The sequence below is a fragment of the Heterodontus francisci genome, chromosome 17 (genome assembly GCF_036365525.1).
Source record: "Heterodontus francisci isolate sHetFra1 chromosome 17, sHetFra1.hap1, whole genome shotgun sequence".
NCBI lineage: Eukaryota > Metazoa > Chordata > Chondrichthyes > Heterodontiformes > Heterodontidae > Heterodontus > Heterodontus francisci.
The window spans coordinates 39,273,129-39,293,787 of NC_090387.1; the positions used below are offsets into that span (position 1 = coordinate 39,273,129).

Sequence of the window (20,659 nt, forward strand, 5' to 3'; positions counted from 1 at the left end):
GGCTGACCAAGTTAAACAATCTGCTGCATCAGACCAATTGAAACATTTTCTGGGTGAGATCAATCATCCGGATAAAGCATTTTGGTCAATAGACATTGTCATGGAAGTGTTTTTTTTCTCTGTTTAAAAACTAAGGGAGGTCTGTGTGCCTTTAAGACTGAGAGAAGTTTTAATATTCTCTGGGAACACTGTATGCCAGCTGCAAGCCTGTTCGTAAGCAACAACAAGAGAGATGCAGTCACATACTGTATTGTTTCAGTTTGACTGTGTAAGAACTGGCTAGAACCAGTTTGATCTGGCAGACCAGCGAAGCATGCTCTCCTTGAAGGAAGGATTTGTCTCTCTCTCAGCAGAAAATCTACATTGGCCTACAGACTGCGTTCCACCTAAAGAGGAAAAGACCCTTGGAAAGGAATCTTTGCATTGTTGGAGGTAGCAAAATCCTTTTTACATCCAGTCTCTTAGATGTCTTTGACTCAGGAGTGACTTTTTGTTGCCTTTTGTGTTTCTGGGAGTTCTGGAATTCTCAGTAAAGTTTCTACTGTTGACTGCTAATTCAAAATCCAAATAGACCTCTTGTAATACTCCTGTTGAAAGATCTGTGTGACATCTGCTGCAGCCGAATGCCTTGAACACCTATCCATTACAGACTGTTCATCAAACTCGTCCGGAGCCTTCGAGTGGCATCTGACTATTCGACTCTGGGCCACCTGACTGCTCTGGGAAGGCAACCCATCAAGACTTACAACACAGTTATTTTTATTATTCCTAAGAAATAGCTCTAGTTTAAAATATCATTTTTAAAACCAGTTAACTGTTGGCTTTTGAATGTATATGTGTGTGCATGAGGGTTAGGAGAAATAAGAGGTTATAAAGTCTTTTTAGACATAGAATTATCTTAATATTGTTTAAGATTTAGTTTATTAATAAATAGTTAATTTGTTGTTATTTAAAGATACCTGGTTTGGTGCATTTTATTCTGGGGGTTAACAAAGTGATTAATTTGGCTAATTTTCCAGTAGGTGGGAAACTTTAATAATATGCTGTGACCTGTGGAGTAGTGGGACTGAATTGACAGCGCATTACTCCCACCTTGGTCATAACATATTAATTGGGGGCTCGATCGTCTGGGATCCAAATCCAACACCAATTACGTGACTTATAAGAGGAGTAATAATTTGAAAGAGAAAAAAATAAAAGGAACCAGGTCTCTTGTATAATAGGGTAAAGGTTACACCATCGGAATGGCATTAGCAATTGCATCAGAGTTTCTGGGAACGGAGAATGTGTCCCTCAGTAACTTGAAAATTTTAACCAAGATTAAATTAAAAGATTTGGCAGCAAAGTCAGGTGCTAAAAAAAGCAGAGATAATTGACGTAATAGCTCAACATTTAAAAGTAGAAGAAGAGCAAGAAGATAGTAAGTCAGAGGGTAATGAAGTTGAAGTGGCTAAGATTCGGTTAGAAATGGAAAAACTCAAGCTTGAACAGGAAAAAGAAATGGCAAAACTTGAGGCTGAGAAAGAATTAAGAAAACTTGAACTTCAGAGAGAAAATGAAAGAGAAGAGAGGGAATTTAGGTTAAAAGAGATGGAACTAAGACAAGGAGTTAGTCTTGAATCCAGTGAAAGTTCTGGTCAGGAAGAATCTGAATTCAGCTCAGCACACAGTGAAAAGCTGTTTAAATTCATACAAGCTCTCCCTAAGTTTGAAGAAAGGGACGTAGAGGCATTTTTCATATCTTTTGAATAAATAGCCAAACAAAAGAAATGACCAAAGGAAAGCTGAACACTGCTTATGCAAAGCTCATAGGCAGAGCTCTTGAAATTTATGCCATGCTTCCTGAAGAGGATTCAGCAGATTATTATTTTTTATTCATTCATGGGATGTGGGCGTCACTGGCCAGGCCAGCATTTATTGCCCATCCCTAATTGCCCTTGAGAAGGTGGTGGCGAGCTGCCTTCTTGAACTGCTGCAGTCCATTTGGTGTAGGTATACCCACAGTGCTGTGAGGAAGGGAGTTCCAGGATTTTGACCCAGCGACACTGAAGGATCGGCGATATAGTTCCAAGTCAGGATGGTGTGTGACTTGGAGGGGAACTTGCAGGTGGTGGTGTTCCCATACATTTGCTGCCCTTGTCTTTCTAGTTGGTAGAGGTTGCGGGTTTGGAAGGTGCTGTCTAAGGAGCCTTGGTGCATTGCTGCAGTGCATCTTGTAGATGGTACACACTGCTGCCATTGTGCATCAGTGGTGGAGGGAATGAATGTTTGTAGATGGGGTGCCAATCAAGCGGGCTGTTTTATCCTGGATGGTGTCAAGCTTCTTGAGTGTTGTTGGAGCTGCATCCATCCAGGCAAGTGGAGAGTATTCCATCACACTCCTGACTTGTACCTTGTAGATGGTGGACAGGCTTTGGGGAGTCAGGAGGTGAGTTACTTGCCTCAGGATTCCTAGCCTCTGACCTGCTCTTGTAGCCACGGTATTTATATGGCTACTCCAGTTCAGTTGCTGGTCAATGGTAGCCCCTAGGATATTGATAGTGGGGGAGTCAGCGATGGTTATGCCGTTGAATGTCAAGGGGAGATAATTAGATTCTCTCTTGTTGGAGATGATCATTGCCTGGCACTTGTGTGGCGCGAATGTTACTTGCCACTTATCAGCCCAAGCCTGGATATTGTCCAGGTCTTGCTGCATTTCTACACAGACTGCTTCAGTATCTGAGGAGTTACGAATGGTGCTGAACATTGTGCAATCATCAGCAAACATCCCCACTTCTGACCTTATGATTGAAGGAAGGTCATTGATGAAGCATCTGAAGATGATTGGGCCTAGGACACTACCCTGAGGAACTCCTGCGGTGATGTCCTGGAGCTCAGATGATTGACCTCCTACAACCACAACCATCGTCCTTTGAGCTAGATATGATTCCAGCCAGCGGAGTGTTTTCCCCCTGATTCCCATTGACCTCAGTTTTGCTAGGGCTCCTTGATGCCATACTCGGTCAAATGCTGCCTTGATGTCAAGGGCAGTCACTCTCACCTCACCTCTTGAGTTCAGCTCTTTTGTCCATGTTTGAACCAAGGCTGTAATGAGGACAGGAGCTGAGTGGCCCTGGCGGAACCCAAACTGAGCGTCACTGAGCAGGTTATTGCAAAGCAAGTGCCGCTTGATGGCACTGTTGATGACACCTTCCATCACTTTGATTAAGAGTAGGCTGATGGGTCGGTAATTGGCCGGGTTGGACTTGTCCTGCGTTTTGTGTACCGGACATACCTGGGCAATTTTCCACATTGCAGGGTAGATGCCAGTGTTGTAGCTATACTGGAACAGCTTGGCTAGGGGTGTGGCAAGTTCTGGAGCACTGGTTTTCAGTACTATTGCTGGAATATTGTCAGGGCCGATCGCTTTTGCAGTATCCAGTGCCTTCAGTCGTTTCTTGATATCACGTGGAGTGAATCGAATTGGCTGAAGTTTGGCATCTGTGATGCTGGGGACTTCAGGAGGAGGCCGAGATGGATCATCAACTCGGCACTTCTGGCTGAAGATTGTTGCAAATGCTTCAGCCTTATCTTTCGCACTGATGTGCTGGGCTCCCCCATTATTGAGGATGGGGATATTTGTGGAGCCACCTCCTCCAGTTAGATGTTTAATTGTCCACCACCATTCACGGCTGGATGTGGCAGGTCTGATGAGCTTAGGTCTGATCCGTTGGTTATGGGATCACTTAGCTCTGTCTATCACATGCTGCTTACGCAGTTTGGCATGCAAGTAGTCCTGTGTTGTAGCTTCACCAGGTTGACACCTCATTTTGAGGTATGCCCGGTGCTGCTCCTGGCATGCCCTCCTGCACTCTTCATTAAACCAGGGTTGGTCTCCTGGCTTGATGATAATGGTAGAGTGGGGGATATGCCGGGCCATGAGGTTACATATTGTGGTTGAGTACAATTCTGCTGCTGCTGATGGCCCACAGCGCCTCATGGATGCCCAGTTTTGCATTGCTAGATCTGTTCGAAATCTATCCCATTTAGCATGGTGATAGTGCCACACAACACGATGGACAGTATCCTCAAATGTGAAGGGGCAACTTGGTCTCCACAAGGACTGTGCGCTGGTCACTCCTACCAATACTGTCATGGACTGTAGCATCTGCGGCAGGCAGATTGGTGAGGACGAGGTCAAGTATGTTTTTCCCTCGTGTTGGTTCCCCCACCACCTGCCACAGACCCAGTCTAGCAGCTATGTCCTTTAGGACTCGGCCAACTCGGTCAGTAGTGGTGCTAGCGAGCCACTCCTGGTGATGGACATTGAAGTCCCCCACCCAGAGTACATTTCGTGCCCTTGCCACCCTCAGTGCTTCCTCCAAGTGGTGTTCAACATGGAGGAATACTGAGTCATCAGCTGAGGGAGGGGAGTAGGTGGTAATCATGTTTGACCTGATGCCATGAGACTTCATGGGGTCCAGAGTCGATGTTGAGAACTCCCAGGGCAACTCCCTCCCTACTGTATACCACTGTGCCACCACCTCTGCCGGGTCTGTCCTGCCGGTGGGACAGGACATACCCGGGGATGGTGATGGCAGTGTCTGGGACATTGTCTGCAAGGTATGATTCCGTGAGTATGACTAAGTCAGGCTGTTGCTTGACTAGTCTGTGGGACAGCTCTCCCAACTTTGGAACAAGCTCCCAGATGTTAGTAAAGAGGACTTTGCAGGGTCGACAGGGCTGGGTTTGCCATTGTCGTGTGCCTAGGTGCCAAGGTCGATGCCGGGTGGTCCGTCCAGTTTCATTCCTGGTTATTGACTTCGTAGCAGTTAGGTACAACTGAGTGGCTTGCTAGGCCATTTCAGAGGGCATGTAAGAGTTAACCACATTGCTGTGGGTCTGGAGTCACATGTAGGCAGACCAGGTACGGACAGCAGATTTCCTTCCCAAAAGGACATTAGTGAACCAGATGGGTTTTTACAACAATCGACAATGGTTTCATGGCCATCATTAGACCAGCTTTTAATTCCAGATTTATTAATTAAATTCAAATTCCACCTTCTGCTGTGGTGGGATTCGAACCCATGTCCCCAGAGAAATACTCTGGGTTACTAGTCCAGTGACAATACCACTACGCCACCGCCTGTTATGAGATAACAAAAAAGGCTATTCTTGCTGCATATGAGTTAGTCCCTGAATCTTACCATCAGAAGTTTCAGAGATTGGCTGGGCAGACGTATGTCGAATTTGAGAGGGTGAAGCAAATTAATTTTGACTGTTGGATACAGGCATTAAAGGTGGAAACCACACATGAGAATCTTAGAGAATTGATTCTCTTGGAAGAGTTTAAAAATTCAATCCCTTCAGTAGTGAGAACTCATTTAGACAACCTGAAAGTTTTACAAGCTACGCAAGCAGCGGAAATTGCTGATGATTTTGAGCTTGTGAATAAACCAAAACCTTTTGTCCGTCACCCCCTATAAACCCGAGGAGGATAAAAAGTGGGAGAGTGAAAGGAAGGCAAGTAGCCAGGGACAAGAAGGAACAGCTGTGAATGCCCCAGCATCACCTCCTCAGACCAGAAAGGAAGATGCTGAGGGTAGAAGTGAGGTTCACAAGCCGAAGTGTTATCATTGCCACAAGATGTGTCATCTGCGTTCAGAATGCTGGAAGTTGCGAGGTAAACCCATAGGAGTTGTTAGGGTACACAAAGCTAATGCAGAGTAAAGAAATCTGACTGAGAGTACAGCAGACCAGGCTGTAGCTTTAAAAGCAGCTGTAAAACTAGGCACAAAAACTAAAGTGAGTGTAGAGGTTAAGAATAAAATACCCGAAAGTTATAATGAATTCTTGTCAAAGGGAAAAGTAACTCCATATCCTTTAAGTGAGGCAGGAAAACCTATCATTATACTCAGGGATATAGGAGCAACCCAAACACTTTTGCTGGGGAAAGTTATAACGTTTCCACCAGAGAGCCTCCTGAATGCTAAAGTTTTAGTTAATTGAATTGGCGGGGAGTATATAACTGTACCTTTATATAAACTGCACCTGAAGTGTGACCTAATATCTGAGATGGTAACTGTAGGAGTTGTCCATAGTTTGCCAGGAGAGAGAATTGATCTACTACTAGAAAATGATTTGGCCGGATCAAAAGTATCAGTTTCACCAATTACAGAGAAACCAAGTGAAGTTAAAGAAACAGAACAATTACAGGAACAAGTTCCTGTGTGTGTCGTAACCCGAGCAATGGCTAAACAGGTTCCATTGTTGGAGATAAAATTGGCACCACAAATAGATAGCCGAGTATCTGAAACCTTATTTGTGGATTTGGATAATCCAAATGAGATGTTTAACAGATCTTCTATAATTGCAGCACAGCAAGCTAATCCAGAGTTATACAGAATAGCTCATGTGACTCTGACAGAAGCTGAGGCGAAAGGAGCTCCAGAAGACTTTTATATTGAAGACGGGGTTTTGAGGAGGAAATAAAGACTGCCTCATAGACCTGTGGACAAAGACTGGACAGTTGTTAAACAGATAGTGGAACCATCTAAATATCGCCAGGAATTATTAAGGTTAGTACATGACATTCCTTCTGCAGGACATAGGGGGATTTGGAAGACAAATCATGTATAAGGCAACATTATTACTGGCCAGGCCTTACAAAGGACGTGAGTCAATTTTGTAGGACATGCCATACATGCCAAATAGTGGGAAAACCACAACCTACCATAAAACCGGAACCACTAATTCCCATACCAGTGATTGAGGAACCATTTAGCAGGGTGTTGGTAGACTGTGTAGGACCTTTGCCAAAAACAAAAGCAGGACATCAATACATACTTACTATCATGGATAAGACTACTCGATTTCCAGAGGCCATTCCTTTGAGGACAATTACTGCTAAAATAGTAGTAGAAAAGTTAACCTAATTCTTTACAAGATATGGATTACCATTTGAAGTTCAATTGGATCAAGGTTCTAATTTCATGTTGAAGCTATTTCAAGAAGTCATGGGAAATTTGGGTATCAGACCCATCAGCATATCACCCACAGACACAGGGAGCTTTAGAGAGGTACCATCAAACTCTCAAAACAATGATTAGAGCATACTGTCACGAATATCCGCATGACTCGGATAAAGGGCTAGACTTTTATTTGCAACCAGAGATTCAGCGAATGAGTCTACAGGTTTTAGTCCTTTCAAATTGGTTTACGGACATGAAGTAAGAGGTCCTCTAAAACTTATCCAAGACAGATTCTTAGGACAAAGGAATGAATCTTCGATACTAGACTATGTATCTGTGTTCTGGGAACGGCTCACAAAAGCTTGCAGTGTGGCTCAGGAACACCTTAAAGCAGACAAGAATGCAAAGACCTGCAATTTTCAACCAGGGGATGAAGTATTGCTTTTGTTACCGTTACAGGATGAACCATTAAAAGCACGGTTCAGTGGCCCATATAAAGTAATCAAAAGAGTGGGTAAGGTAGATTATTTGATTGACACACTTGATCGCCAGAAGAAGAATCAGTTGTGTCATATCAATATGTTAAAGCAATATTATCGCAGGGAGAAGGATAAGCCACTACAGGTATGTCAAGTAATGGGGAGTGTTGTAAAGGAAAAGGATAGTGAGGATGAGGCAGAAGGAGGCCTAGACAATTCTCAGATTGAACCTCCAACTATCTGGTTAGCGAATACAGAATGGCTAGGAAAATTGAACAACATGCTTTTGTACTTAGATGCAAAACCAGGTGAAGACCAGGCTTTTCACAACATTTAAAACAGTCTGTAGGGATAAGCCAGGATGTATAACCTTAGCCACAGGTGATTCCTTTAAAATAACATCCTTACTGCTTAAGTCCAGACAAACAGGCCCAAGTAAAAGCAGAAATCCAATACATGCTGGAAAACAACTTAATTGAACCTAGTTAAAGCAGCTAGAGTTCACCAATAGTCTTAGTGCCTAAACCTGACGGGTCAATCCGACTTTGCATAGACTCCTACCCAATTCCTTGCTTAGATTGTCATGAATTTAACCTTGTTACATTACATGAATAAAGATGGTACAAAGTAAAATTCTATTAATTACCAATAGAGTGAATGGGGGCATGAATGTGAAAATATGTTTTGCGTTGTAATGAAATGCATTTAAGAATGGTGTTTCATTTCGCCAAGGGCGGACATGTCATGGAAGTGTTTTTTTCCTCTGTTTAAAAACTAAGGGGGATTTGTGTGCCTTTAAGACTGAGAGAAGTTTTAATATTCTCTGGGAACAGTGCATGTGAGCTGCAAGTCTGTTCCTAAGCAACAGCAAGAGAGATGTGGTCACATGCTATATTGTATCAGTTTGACTGTGTAAGAACAGGCTAGAACCGTTTTATCTGGCAGATCAGTGAAGCATGCTGTCCTTGAAGGAAGGATTTGTGTCTCTGTCTCAGCAGAAAATCTACATTGGCCTACAGACTGTCTTTCACCTAAAGAGTTATCAAGTCTTTTTATACATAGATTTATCTCAATATTGTTTAAGATTTAGTTTATTAATAAATAGTTAATTTGTTGTTGTTTAAAGATACCTGGTTTGGTGTATTTTATTCTGGGGGCTTAATAAAGTTTTTAATTTGGCTAATTTTCCAGTAGGTGGGAAACTTTAATAATATGCTGTGACCTGTGGAGTAGTGGGTCTGAATTGACAGTCCATTACTCCCATCTTGGTCGTAACAACATATATGTCAATGGACGTATCGCTAATTTCAAACTCGACACCGGAGCAAGTGTAACAGTGTTATCTGAGAAACAGCCATGGCTTTCCACACACTTTGTGCAACCAACGGAAACTCAGTTACATGTTTCACGATGGGCCGAAGGGCCTGTTTCTGTGCTGTATAACTCTGTGACTCTATGACATGGCCCAGGAGGCATTGAACTTGAAGTAAAGGGGAAGTTATTAGCAACTCTTCAGTTCTGGGGTAAACAGATATAAGGACATACAAGGTTTCTAAGAAACCATGAGTTTTCATTCTAAAGTAGAAGAACTTGTACTGACCTTCATTTATAGAGAAAGTAGAAGAAGTCAAACAACAAGAATCCGGAAGTCACTTTCAAGAGGAATTCACGAAATTGTTCACAGGTCTAGTGAGACTGAAGACCAAATATGATATTATGTTGCAGAAAGACACAAAACCACTTTTTCTCTTTACGCCGAAGAAGATTCCACATCCACTAATGAAGCAAGTTCAACATCAACTAGAAGATATGATCAGGATGGGAGTTATTTCTCCTGTTACTAAGCCTACAGGTTGGTATTCAGGAATGATTTCAGTTCCTAAACCAAACAGGGATCTTTGCATTTATGTAGAATTAATAAGGCTGTGGCATGAGAAGTCCATCCGATGTCCTCAGTGGACGAAGATTTGGCAAAGATATCCAGAAGCACTGTCTTCAAGAAGTTGATGCAAATAGTGGCTTTGGGCAAGTTCCATTAGATAAGAAGTCAAGGTTATTGATGACCTTCATTACTCCCTTTGGAAGATTTTGCTTTAATCGTCTTCCATTTGGTATCACGTCAGCACCAGAAATATTCCAGAGAACTATGTCAAATATTCTACAGGGCCTTGAAGGTGTAATCTGCAATATGGACAACATCCTAATTCATGGGGAGTCCATAGAAGAACATAACCGAAGGGTTAGAGCGGTTTTGAATTGTCTGCAGGATGAAGACGTAACACTCAATGAGAAGTGCAAGTTTTTTTAAATGTCCATGTGTTTTTTGGGACACATTGTCAGCAGTAGCAGCATCATGGCAGACCCACGAAAGACGAGAGCCATTTGCGAATTTCCACTTCCTACTTCGACTCATGATCTTCAGTGGTTTCTTGGCATGGTCAGTCAGTTAGCAAAATTCCTGCCTAACTTAGCCCAAGTTACTGAACCTTTGAGACAACTGCTCAGGAAAGTTCAGGCATGGTGCTGGGATGCACATCAGAAACGAGCATTCCAACAGATTGAGGAGATGCTGATTTCACCGGATGTTTTAGCCTATTACAACCTTTCCCTTTCAACTACAATCGCAGCTGACACCTCATCCATAGGGATAGGGACAGTCCTTTTCCAAGAACAGCCCGACGGAAGTCAAAGACCTGTTTATTACTCATCACGAGCACTATCTGACACCGTGATGAGATATGCCGTGATAGAGAAGGAAGCTTTCGCTGTCACTTGGGCCGGGTTGGTGACCGATAGTGTGCAGCCTAAGGGACAAGTGAGATAGAGAAGGAAGATGTGCAGAAACGGATTTTATCCAACAGGTACGATGTACTTGCTATCTGTGAGGATAAGGATAAAGACTGCTAGAAGGTCTGCCGGATTGTGGACCATGGCGCCTTGAAGCAGTATCTGTCTAAAGGGGGGAGGAGTAGGAGGAGGAAGGGAAGCATAATGTGGTAATTTTAGGGGATGCAATATTTAGGGGGACAGATAGCATCCTTTGCGAGCAGGGTCGAGAGTCCCACATGGTATGTAGCCTACTAGGTGCCAGGGTGAGGAACAACTTGAACCAACTTGAAAGGATATTGGAGAGAGAGGACAAGGATCCAGTTTTTGGGACCAACCATACAGCAAAGAGTAGGCAAGAGATCCTGTTTGGAGAGTACAAGGAACTTGGAGCTAAATTAAAGAAGAAGACTTCAAGGGTTATAATCTCTGGATTATAACCCAAGACATTTGCAAATTGGCGTAGGGTTAAGAAGTTTAGGGAGGTGAACATGTGGCTGAAGGAGTAGTGTGGGAAAGAGGGGTTCTATTTCATGGGACACTAGCACTAGTACTGGGACAGGAAGGAACTGTACCGTTGGAACAGGCTTCACCTGAATCAGGCTGAGATTAGGGTCCTAGCATAAATAGCGCAGTATCAAGGCCTCAAAATGCTGCTGTGAAATCAAGGGAAGCCATTCTCAACTCTGGAACTCAGCTCTTTAGTTCATGTTTGGGCCAAGGCTGTAATGAGGTTTGGAGTCAAGCAGTCCTGGTGGAACCCAAACTGAGCAGGTTGATGCTGGGTAAGTGCCACTTGATAGCACTGTCAATAACACCTTCATCATTTTGTTGATGATTGAGAATAGACTGATGGAGCAGTAATTGCAAAGACTAGATTTGTCCTGTTTTTTGTGGACAGGACTTCCCTGGGCAATTTTCCACTTTGTCTGGTAGATGCTAGTATAGTAGCTGTACTGGAACAGCTTGGCTAGTTCTGGAGCACGTCTTCAGCAATACAGCTGGGATGTTGTCAAGGCCTATAGCCTTTGCTGTATCCAATGCACTCAGCTGTTTCTTGATATCATGTGGAGTGAATCAAAGAGGCTGAAGACTGGCATCCGTGATGCTGGTGACCTCAAGAAGAGGCTGAGCTAGATCATGCACTCAGCAGTTCTGGCTGATGATGGTTACAAATGCTTCAGCATTGTCTTTTGCATTAACATGCTGTGCTCCACCATTATTGAGGATGTGGATGTTTGTGGAGCTTCCTCCTCTGGTTAGCTGTTTGATTGTCCACCACCATTCATGGCTGGATGTGGCAGAAATGCAGAGCTTTGTTCTGATCCATTGGTTGCAAGATTGCTTAGCAATGTCTATAGCATGCTGCATCCACTGTTTGGCATGCATGTAGTCCTGTGTTATAGCTTCACCAGGTTGGTACCTCATTTTTAGGTACACCTGGTGCTACTCCTGGCATACTCTTCTGCAATCCTCATTGAACCAAGGTTGGTCCCTCGACCTGATTGTAATGGTAGAATGAGGGATATGCCAGACAATGAGATTACAGATTGTGATTGAATATAATTCTGCTGCTGCTGATGGCACACTCTGCCTCATGGATGCCCAGTTTTGAGCTGTTAGGTCTGTTCTGTACCTATCCCATTTAGCACAGTGGTAGTGCCACACTACAGGATGGAGGGTGTCCTTCGAGTGAAGACGAGACTTTTTCTGCACAAGGACTGTGCGTTGGTCTTTCCTACTAATGCTGTCATGGATAGATGCATCTGTGACAGGTAGATTGGTGAGGACAAGTCAAGTAGGTTTTTCCCTCTTGTTGGTTCTCTCACCACCTGCTGCAGGCTCGGTCTGGCAGATATATCCTTCAGGACTCAGCCAGCATGGTCAGTAGGGCTGTTACCAAGCCACTCTTGGTGATGGACATTGACATCCCCCACCCAGAGTACATTCTATGCCTTTGCTACCCTCGGTACCTCATCCAAGTGGTGTCCAACATGGATGAGTACTGATTCATCAATTGTGGAAGGGTGGTAGGTGGTAATCAGCAGGAGGTTTCCTTGCCCATGTTTGCCCTGATGCCATGAGACATCATAGGGTCCAGAGTTAATGGTGAGGACTGCCAGGCTACTCCCTCCCAACAATACACAACAGCCACCCAGGGATGGTGATGGAGAAGTCTGGGACTCTGAAATGTATGATTCTGTGAGTATGACTGTGTCAGGCTCTTGCTTGACTAGACTGTGGGACAGCACTCCCAATTTTGGCATGTTCCCAGATGTTAGTGAGGAGGACTTTGTAGGGTCAACTGGGCAAGGTGTGCCTTTATTGTGTTGGTGCCAAGGTAAATGCCTGGTGATCCATCCAGTTTTATTCTTATCTGACATTTCTGTAGCAGTTTGATACAATTGAGTGGCTTGCTGTGCCATTTCAGAGGGCAGTTAACCACATTGCTGAGTCTGGAGTCACATGTAGTCCAGACCGGGTCAGGGAAGCATATTTCCTTTCCTAAAGCACACTAGTAAACCAGATGGGTTTTGTTGACAATCTGCTAGGTTCATGGTCACCATTACTGAGATTAGCTATTCCACCCCCCCAAACCCCGCTTCCAGATTTATTTAATTAATTGAATTTAAATTCCCCAGCTCCTGTGGTGGGACTTGAACTCATGTCTTCAGATCATTAATCCAGGTCTCCAGATTACTGTTTCAGTAATAATACGAATATGCTACCATTCCCCATAAGTGTGTAAATTGTATAAATGCAGCGATTAGTCAAGCATATAGCAAAGGCAGAATGGTTTTAATGGGGGATTTTAACTTTCATATAGTTTGGGAATAGAAGACTAGCCCATGTCAGAAGGGTTGTGAATTTCTTGAGTGTGTCTGGGATAGTTTTCTGGAACAATATGTCCTAGAGCCAAAGAAGGGGGCATGTCATATTAGATTTAGTAATGAGTAACAAGCCAGATTTAGTTACCAGCCAAACAGTGTGTCAACATTTATCTAATAGGGATCATAATATGATCGAGTCCAATGTAATGTTTGGAAGGGAGAAATGCAAAATAGCTACTAAGATTCTAGATTTAGGTAAAATTATGAGACAGACATTGTCCATAGTAAACTGGGCAAATCTGTTGATGGGTAAAATGACAAGAGATCAATGAAAGGTGTTCAAAAATAATTTTAATGTGGTAAAGAACTTAAGGGTCAAGAGTTCTACTTGCCAAAAAATACCATGGACCACTAAAGATGTGAGAGACAACATAAAACTAAAAAAAGTGTACAAAAATGCAAAAAATAACACAGATCCTAGGGAATGGGAAAGATACAAAGAACAGCAAAGGGTAATAAAACAGATAGGAAGAGCTACGCAAAGGGAATATGAAAAGATACCTGCAAAGTGTTAATTGTATATTGATTGTGTTTAATTGTATGCAGGTGGTGGATATTAACTGGGAATTCACTTGTGCTCCTATAAATAGGAAAACACTGAAACTGTAGTTGTTGGGGTTAGGAGATGCATGTTTGCAATGCTTATAAAAGTGTGTAAAGATTGGCTCCAATTCTATCCTTCACTACCTTATTTTCTGTTACAAAACATGGTAGCAGAGAACGGTTGGAAACTAAGAAAAAGAAAATTACAGACAGAAAACAAAAATCCGAGAGGCTAGTGTGGAAAATGGCAGAAAGCAAGTGTAAATTGGGGTATGATCCCCCTCTGATGTTCTCGGAGTCTGAACCATGTGACCAGTGGAAGAATTAAGTGGATATATGACATGGATTATATCCCTACCAAAGAGAATACAAGGTATAGCATTGGCATTGTCGCTTCCTGCAAGAAGTAAAATCGCAAGTAATTTGTGAGATAGATGCCCGTCATTTGGATAGTGATGAACATTGGGATCTTCTATTTGAGTTCTTGAATGAAATCTACAAGAAAGATGATCTGTTAAATGCTTATGATGCTTGGTCAGAATTTGCTAAATTTTGGAAAACAGGTGGTGATTCCATGGAAGAATACATAATGGACATGAACAGATTGTTTAAAAGAGTGACAAAATTCAATTTGGGGATCCCTGGATCAGTACTAGTGTTTAACTTACTGGACTATGCTGAGGTGTGTCATATTTACAGGCATCAATACAATGGAAGGATTAAAGACAGGCAGAATGAGAATGAAAGCACCTTTAGCAGATCTGGCTTTATAGCAGGAGACAAAATTGGAACAGAAATAATGGGTTGGATTCTAGCTCAAAAAATGGCGGCCCGCCCGTGCGGTCCCCATGCCAAATAACCGCTGCAATCTTAAGCACAGCAGCTCATTTAAATAGCCGGGGAAACCCGCTCCCCCAATCAAGTGGAGGGACTGGGCTGTCCGTCCCCGGCAATGGCATCAACTGCTGTTGCCATTTTTAAAGGGCCATCAGCTCTGCCGGGATATTTAAATTTTTTAAAGACATATCCCTCCAGAATTACATAAAGTTCCAATGCCCCTTTCCCACCGCCCCCCAATAACAATTACATGAACTATTTGCCCTTCTCCCCACACAAATTACACAAAGTTTAAAGTACAACCCTTCCCACCATCCCCTACACTCACGACGTTTATTTGACCCTGTCCCCCTCCCTCTGCACTGATAAACTTACCTCCTCCCCTCTCCCCACCAGTGCCACGCTTCGTTTTCCTGGACAGGGACCTGAAGGCGCGTGAGTGCTGGCCGCCGTGCCAAAGATTGCGGCGGGCCCTCAACATCATGGGTAAGTACATTTAAATTAATTAATTTTATTGATTTAAATATTAAAATTGTGGTCCCATCGCCCAGTGGCTGGGGGCCGCCATGGGGCCTTGTCAGCGTCAGGTGGATTGGGCCGGGCCCTGCCGATGTTGAGGTCCGTGGCGGGGCTCATCTGGAGCTATCTTCAAGTCCCACCCTCCACCAAGGATCACAACATCGAGGGCTGCTTAAAATCCAGTCCAATGGGTGAAAGGATCCCAGAAATGCCAAAGGAAAATTTAATAGGTGCTTCAGGTGTGATTCGAAGTATTATTATGCAGTGAACTAAGAGGATGAAGATAATGATGAGTCCAAATGAATTATACTGGTCACGAGGAACTTTAGTCATGTGATGAATGTGTTAGTCATGGACTCCTTTAACTGTGCAGTACTAGATAGTGTCTGTACTTCAATAGTATATAGGGCAGATTAGCTAAAATTATATCTTGATTCACTAAGTAGTGAGGATTGAAGCAAGGTTAAGGAGGACATCACCATGCCCTATTGTAAGCCTTCCATTGGCACGAGTTTAACAAGGTAGTTGCCATGGATCTAAAAGTATGGGACAAAGACTGAAATTTTTTCATTCTACAATTTATATAGTAAAGACAAAGGGGTTATTATAGACAAAATCATGGAGAAATGGATAGGGACTGGACATGGGATACCAGCGAAGTTTCTGACTAATAATGGAGGGGAATTTGCTAATGAGTTCAGAGAAATATGAATATCATGGTCATGAATACCACAGCTGAAAGTCTTTTCACCGACGGACTCTGTGAAAGGAATCATGCAGTGATCCATGAATTGCTACATAAAATTTAGCTGATTAACTGGACTGCAAATTAACAATCACCCTGGCATGGACAGTTCATACAAAGAATTCACTCCAAATGGTCGGAGGATATAGTCCCTATCAGTTAGTCTATGGGCAAAATCCCAAATTTCTTTCTGTTCTGTGCGATAGTCCTCCTGCTCTAGAAGGTACTACGATTAGTCCCATTTTTCTGCACATATTGAATGTTTACATGCAGGGAGATGGGCTTTTATCAAGGCTGAGGTGTCTTGAGAAAATTTGGAGAGCACTGAGGCATCATATAAAACCCATCTGAGACAGAATTTAATGCAAGAGCCTTGGTATATTGTAAAAGAGGGTCAGAGGGAATGGAAAGGCCCTGGAAAGGTGATAGGTCAAGATGGTAAGACAGTGCTTATCAAACATGGCAATCAAACTGTTAAGGTTAATTCCTTTAGATTAATTACAAAATCTTGGACTCTGAGCAGCTGATAGAAGTAAATGAGGCACATTGTACCTCACATGCTCATGTGTTATGTGATGAAGGTCCTGAGAAACATAATAGGGTAGATCAAGGGCTGTAATGTGAGTTGTAATGTAAGTGATCACCACACACATGACAGAGCTGTCACATCCAAAAAGCCTATTGCCCAGGTGTACTCAGGTGACATATATGCCAGAGGAGTGTAGTGCACTGAAAGAGAAAAAATGACACATTCAGTACCCGATCGCTACTGGTGTCTCGCAATCGTTCTGAACCTTAAGCGTCCCGTCAAATTCTAATTGTTTTAAAAAACGCACTATTTTTCCCAGGCTTACTTTTTCCCCTGTGGCGAGTCGAAGAGACTTAGCAGTTGGCAGGAAAAAAGACAGAAGCGCGAGGGGAGAGCCAACTGTGTAACAGCCCCGACAACCAATTTTTTCTGCAGCACCTGTGGAAGAGACTGTCACTCTAATATTGGCCTTTATAGCCACTCCAGGCGCTGCTCCACAAATCACTGACCACCTCCAGGCGCTTACCCATTGTCTCCCGAGACAAGGAGGCCAAAGAAGACGACTTTTTCCCCACTCACGAGCATTGCACACGCCTTATTCTTGAAGGTGCTTTGTGAAAATTCATCGAAGCACCAATTATTGAAACATTAATCTCACATCCTGCAATCAGAAACCTGGAAGAAACTTTATTCCGACATGGTTTGTTTAACGCGAATGGTTAAAAAATCTGTTCTTATCTATTAATTTTAGTCTATAAAAAAAGACGGTACCAATGATCGTGATAAGTACCATTTTCTTGTAATTATAATTATTTCAAAGAGGAAACGCTGGGCCCAGGAATCCCGACGCCGCAAGAGAAAAATCTTCCGACCTTCAACCAACGCACGTGACCCGAACCACCTTCAATCAGGTTCACGTGATCACAAACCACGTGATCAGGGCCCGTCGCACCGCCCGCAGTGACGTCATCAGTCATTGCCACGAGTAAAGCCGCAGCACACCTTCGCAGCTTCAGACACGTCCACGGTTTACAAAACAAATAAATCCTCTATCTGCTCCAACTCCGTACATTTACCGCCAAAATAAAACAGAGTTTATCCAGCTTTGTTAGATTATACCATTGTATTTCTCTTCGCTCTCACGGCATTAAAAAGTACATACATGGTACATATTTGTGGCGAGAGTCCTTTACCTCCGGAAAAAGGTCAGCGTGATGTTCCGCGCCCGGTGAAGGGTGCTGAGGCTGGAACGGCCGCCATTTTGAAGTAACCAGGTCCCCCTATCTGTGGAATAGCCGCTACTTGGAGTGCTTGGATCGGCTGGTAGGTGGGTAGCAATTATTTGAGGATTTGTCAACGTTTGAAGTCTGCCTAATATGGTTCTAGTATTGAGATTTGGGCCAGATTTATGTACTTTCCTTCCCTGTTACAACGTGCCTCTCTTCCCTGGTGTGGAAGTTGTTTCTCACCAGGAGGCCGGGTTAGAGTGGGAGAGTGCGGCCCTGCCGCTTGAGTTGCTTGGCTCGACCTCTTGCGCTCTCCCCTTTCTCAATTACTTTGGTCCCTTTCAATCGCCCTCTAAAAGCCACAGTTTGTTTCAGACAACCTCTGTGGGGGAGTATTCTTTCTTCAGTGGTAATAGAGAGTAATTTTACCAAGATAGTCTTCTCACTGATTTCTCCTCTGGGTCATTACATTTTCAGAGAATGGGGCCGTGTACATAGGGTATGGGAGTAGAATTTAGAGACCTTTTGAGTTGCAGTCATGAAGACATTTCTAATAGTATTGAGTGATGTATCCTATCATTTAAATTTTCTTTTTTGTAACTAACTTTATTATCCCTGAAGTTTCGTCGAGGGGTGGTTGTTGAATTAGTCGTGTCAATCAGATATTTTGATGTTTAAGGAAGTTACTCGAAGGTGCGTTATTATAGATGAAAAATCAAGATTGACTCAAATGAATGTAATGCTAGCGATCACATCAAGTATTGGTGTGTAGTATTTTTATACGCATTTGCTGATTAACCAGCGATGATTTTCATAGTGGTGATTGTACCAAAGTTTCTAACTGGTTATCATTCTGATCGCCGTGGTTATCCAAAAAGGAAACACTCTTTAGACCAGGAAATAGTTCAAGACTGAATCTTGTGAATGCTGTGGAACTAAAAAAAAATTTTTAATAATTATTTATTACAGTACCACTTTTGAAATAAAACCCTGCTTGTCACGATAGAGATATGATTCAGGAAGCATCTTGCATCAGTATTGGTCATGAGCTTAACATTAAACTGATTTCCTTATTTTGATACACAGCTTCTTGGTTCTATTATTTTTTCAGTCTAATGGGAGTGTGTGTATATATAGCTTGTAAATAGCTTTTAAAAAAAGGAAAGTTCTTTTTTTCAAAAAACCTCAAATCCTACTGTACAAGTGATATGGTTAGTACTACAAAAGTGTGTTTTTTTTAATTAGTGTAATTTATTAAGGACTTTAGATTGTAGTGGGTAGTGTTTGGAGTATAACAACGTCTGTAGCATAATTAGTATTTTTTTAATGAAAGGGAATAACTAAGTAAAGGTAAGTCATGGCAGGAGAGATCGCACCCTTATATGCTCCTCCTGTGCTATGTAGGAAATCAGGGATGCTTCCAGTGTGCCTGACGACCATGTGTGCAGGAAGTTTATCTGCAGCTACTGGCTAGCAGCATTACCGAGCTGGAATAAAAACAAGAAATGTTGGAACTGCTCAGCAGGTCTGGCAGCATCTGTGAAAAGAGAAGCACTGACCCGAAATGTTAACTCTGCTTTGTTAGTAAAGGAGGAAATCAGTGCAATAATGAGGAAGGATATTTGCTCGGAAAATCATGATGTGGAATCTGTATGGGTGGAGCTAAGAAACAGCAAGGGGCAGAAAACATTGGGGGTTGTCTATAGGCCCCCAAACAGTAGTGGAGATGTAAGGGATGGCATTAAACAGGAAATTAGAGATGCATGCAATCAGGGTACAACTGTAATCATGGGTGACTTTAATCTACATTTAGATTGGTCCAACCAAATTAGCAATAATACTGTGAAGGAGGATTTCCTGGAGTGTGTACGTGACGGTCTTTTAGACCAATATGTTGAGGAACCAACTGGAGAACAGGCTATCCTAGACTGGATGTTGTGCAATGAGAAAGGATTAATTAACATTCTTGTTGTGCGGGGTCCCTTGGGGAGGAGCAACCATAACATAATAGAATTCTTTATTAAAATGGAGAGTGAAGTAGTTGAATCCGAAACTAGGGTCCTGAATCTAAATAAAGGAAACAAAGAAGGTCTGATATGAAGGCAAGTTGGCTATGGTAGATTGGCGAACTTTACTAAAAGGGTTGACGTGGATGGGTAATGGATAATATTTAAAGAACGCGTGCATGAATTACAACAATTATTCCTGTCTGGCGCAAAAATAAAACTGGAAAGGTGGCGCAACCGTGGCTTACAAAAGAAATTAGCGATAGTATTAGATCCAAAGAGGGGGCATATAAAATTGCCAGAAAAAGCTGCAAGTCTGAGAATTGGGAGCAGTTTAGAATTCAGCAAAGGGGGATGAAGAGGTTGATTAAAAGAGTATGAGAGTAAACTTGCGGGGAACATAAAAACTGACTAAAAGCTTCTATAAATATGTGAAGAGAAAAAGATTAGTGAAGACAAATGTAGGTCCCTTACAGTCAGAAACGGGGGAAATTATAATGGGGAACAATGAATGGCAGAACAATTAAACACATATTTTGGTTCTGTCTTCACAAACAAGGACACAAATAACCTCCCAGAAATGTTAGGGAACCACTGCACAGTGGCGCAGTGGTTAGCGCCGCAGCCTCTCAGCTCCAGCGACCTGGGTTCAATTCTGGGTACTGCCTGTGTGGAGTTTGCAAGTTCGCCCTGTGTCTGCGTGGGTTTCCTCCGGGTGCTCCGGTTTCCTCCCACATGCCAAAGACTTGCTGGTTGATAGGTTAATTGGCCATTATAAATTGTCACTAGTATAGGTAGGTGGTAGGGAAATATAGGGACAGGTGGGGATGTAGTAGGAATATGGAATTAGTGTAGGATTAGTATAAATGGGTGATTGATGGTCGGCACAGACTCGGTGGGCCGAAGGGCCTGTTTCAGTGCTGTATCTCTAAACTAAAAAGCAGTGCACTAAAACAAAGGTCTAATGAGAAGGAGGAACTGAAGGAAATCAGTATTAGTAAAAAAAAAGTGCTAGGGAAATTAATGGGGTTAGAGGGTGACAAATCCCAGGGTCTGATAATCTATATCCCAGAGTACTAAAGGAAGTGGCCCTGGAAATAGTGGATGC

At 42.8% G+C, this 20,659-nt stretch overlaps 1 protein-coding gene across 2 annotated transcripts in view; it reads left to right on the plus strand.

Annotated features, from left to right (window-relative positions):
- Positions 1–17,551: 17,551 nt before the first annotated feature.
- The window catches only part of ap1g1 (adaptor related protein complex 1 subunit gamma 1), a 153,116-nt gene continuing 150,008 nt past the window's right edge, over positions 17,552–20,659 (plus strand). Inside the window, exon 1 of one of the 2 annotated variants that reach the window (XM_068049304.1) lies at positions 17,552–17,642. The gene's annotated coding sequence lies outside the window, so the exon portion shown is untranslated. Of the gene's footprint in view, positions 17,647–20,659 lie in introns of both variants that reach the window. The other variant, XM_068049303.1, reaches the window with a different exon arrangement.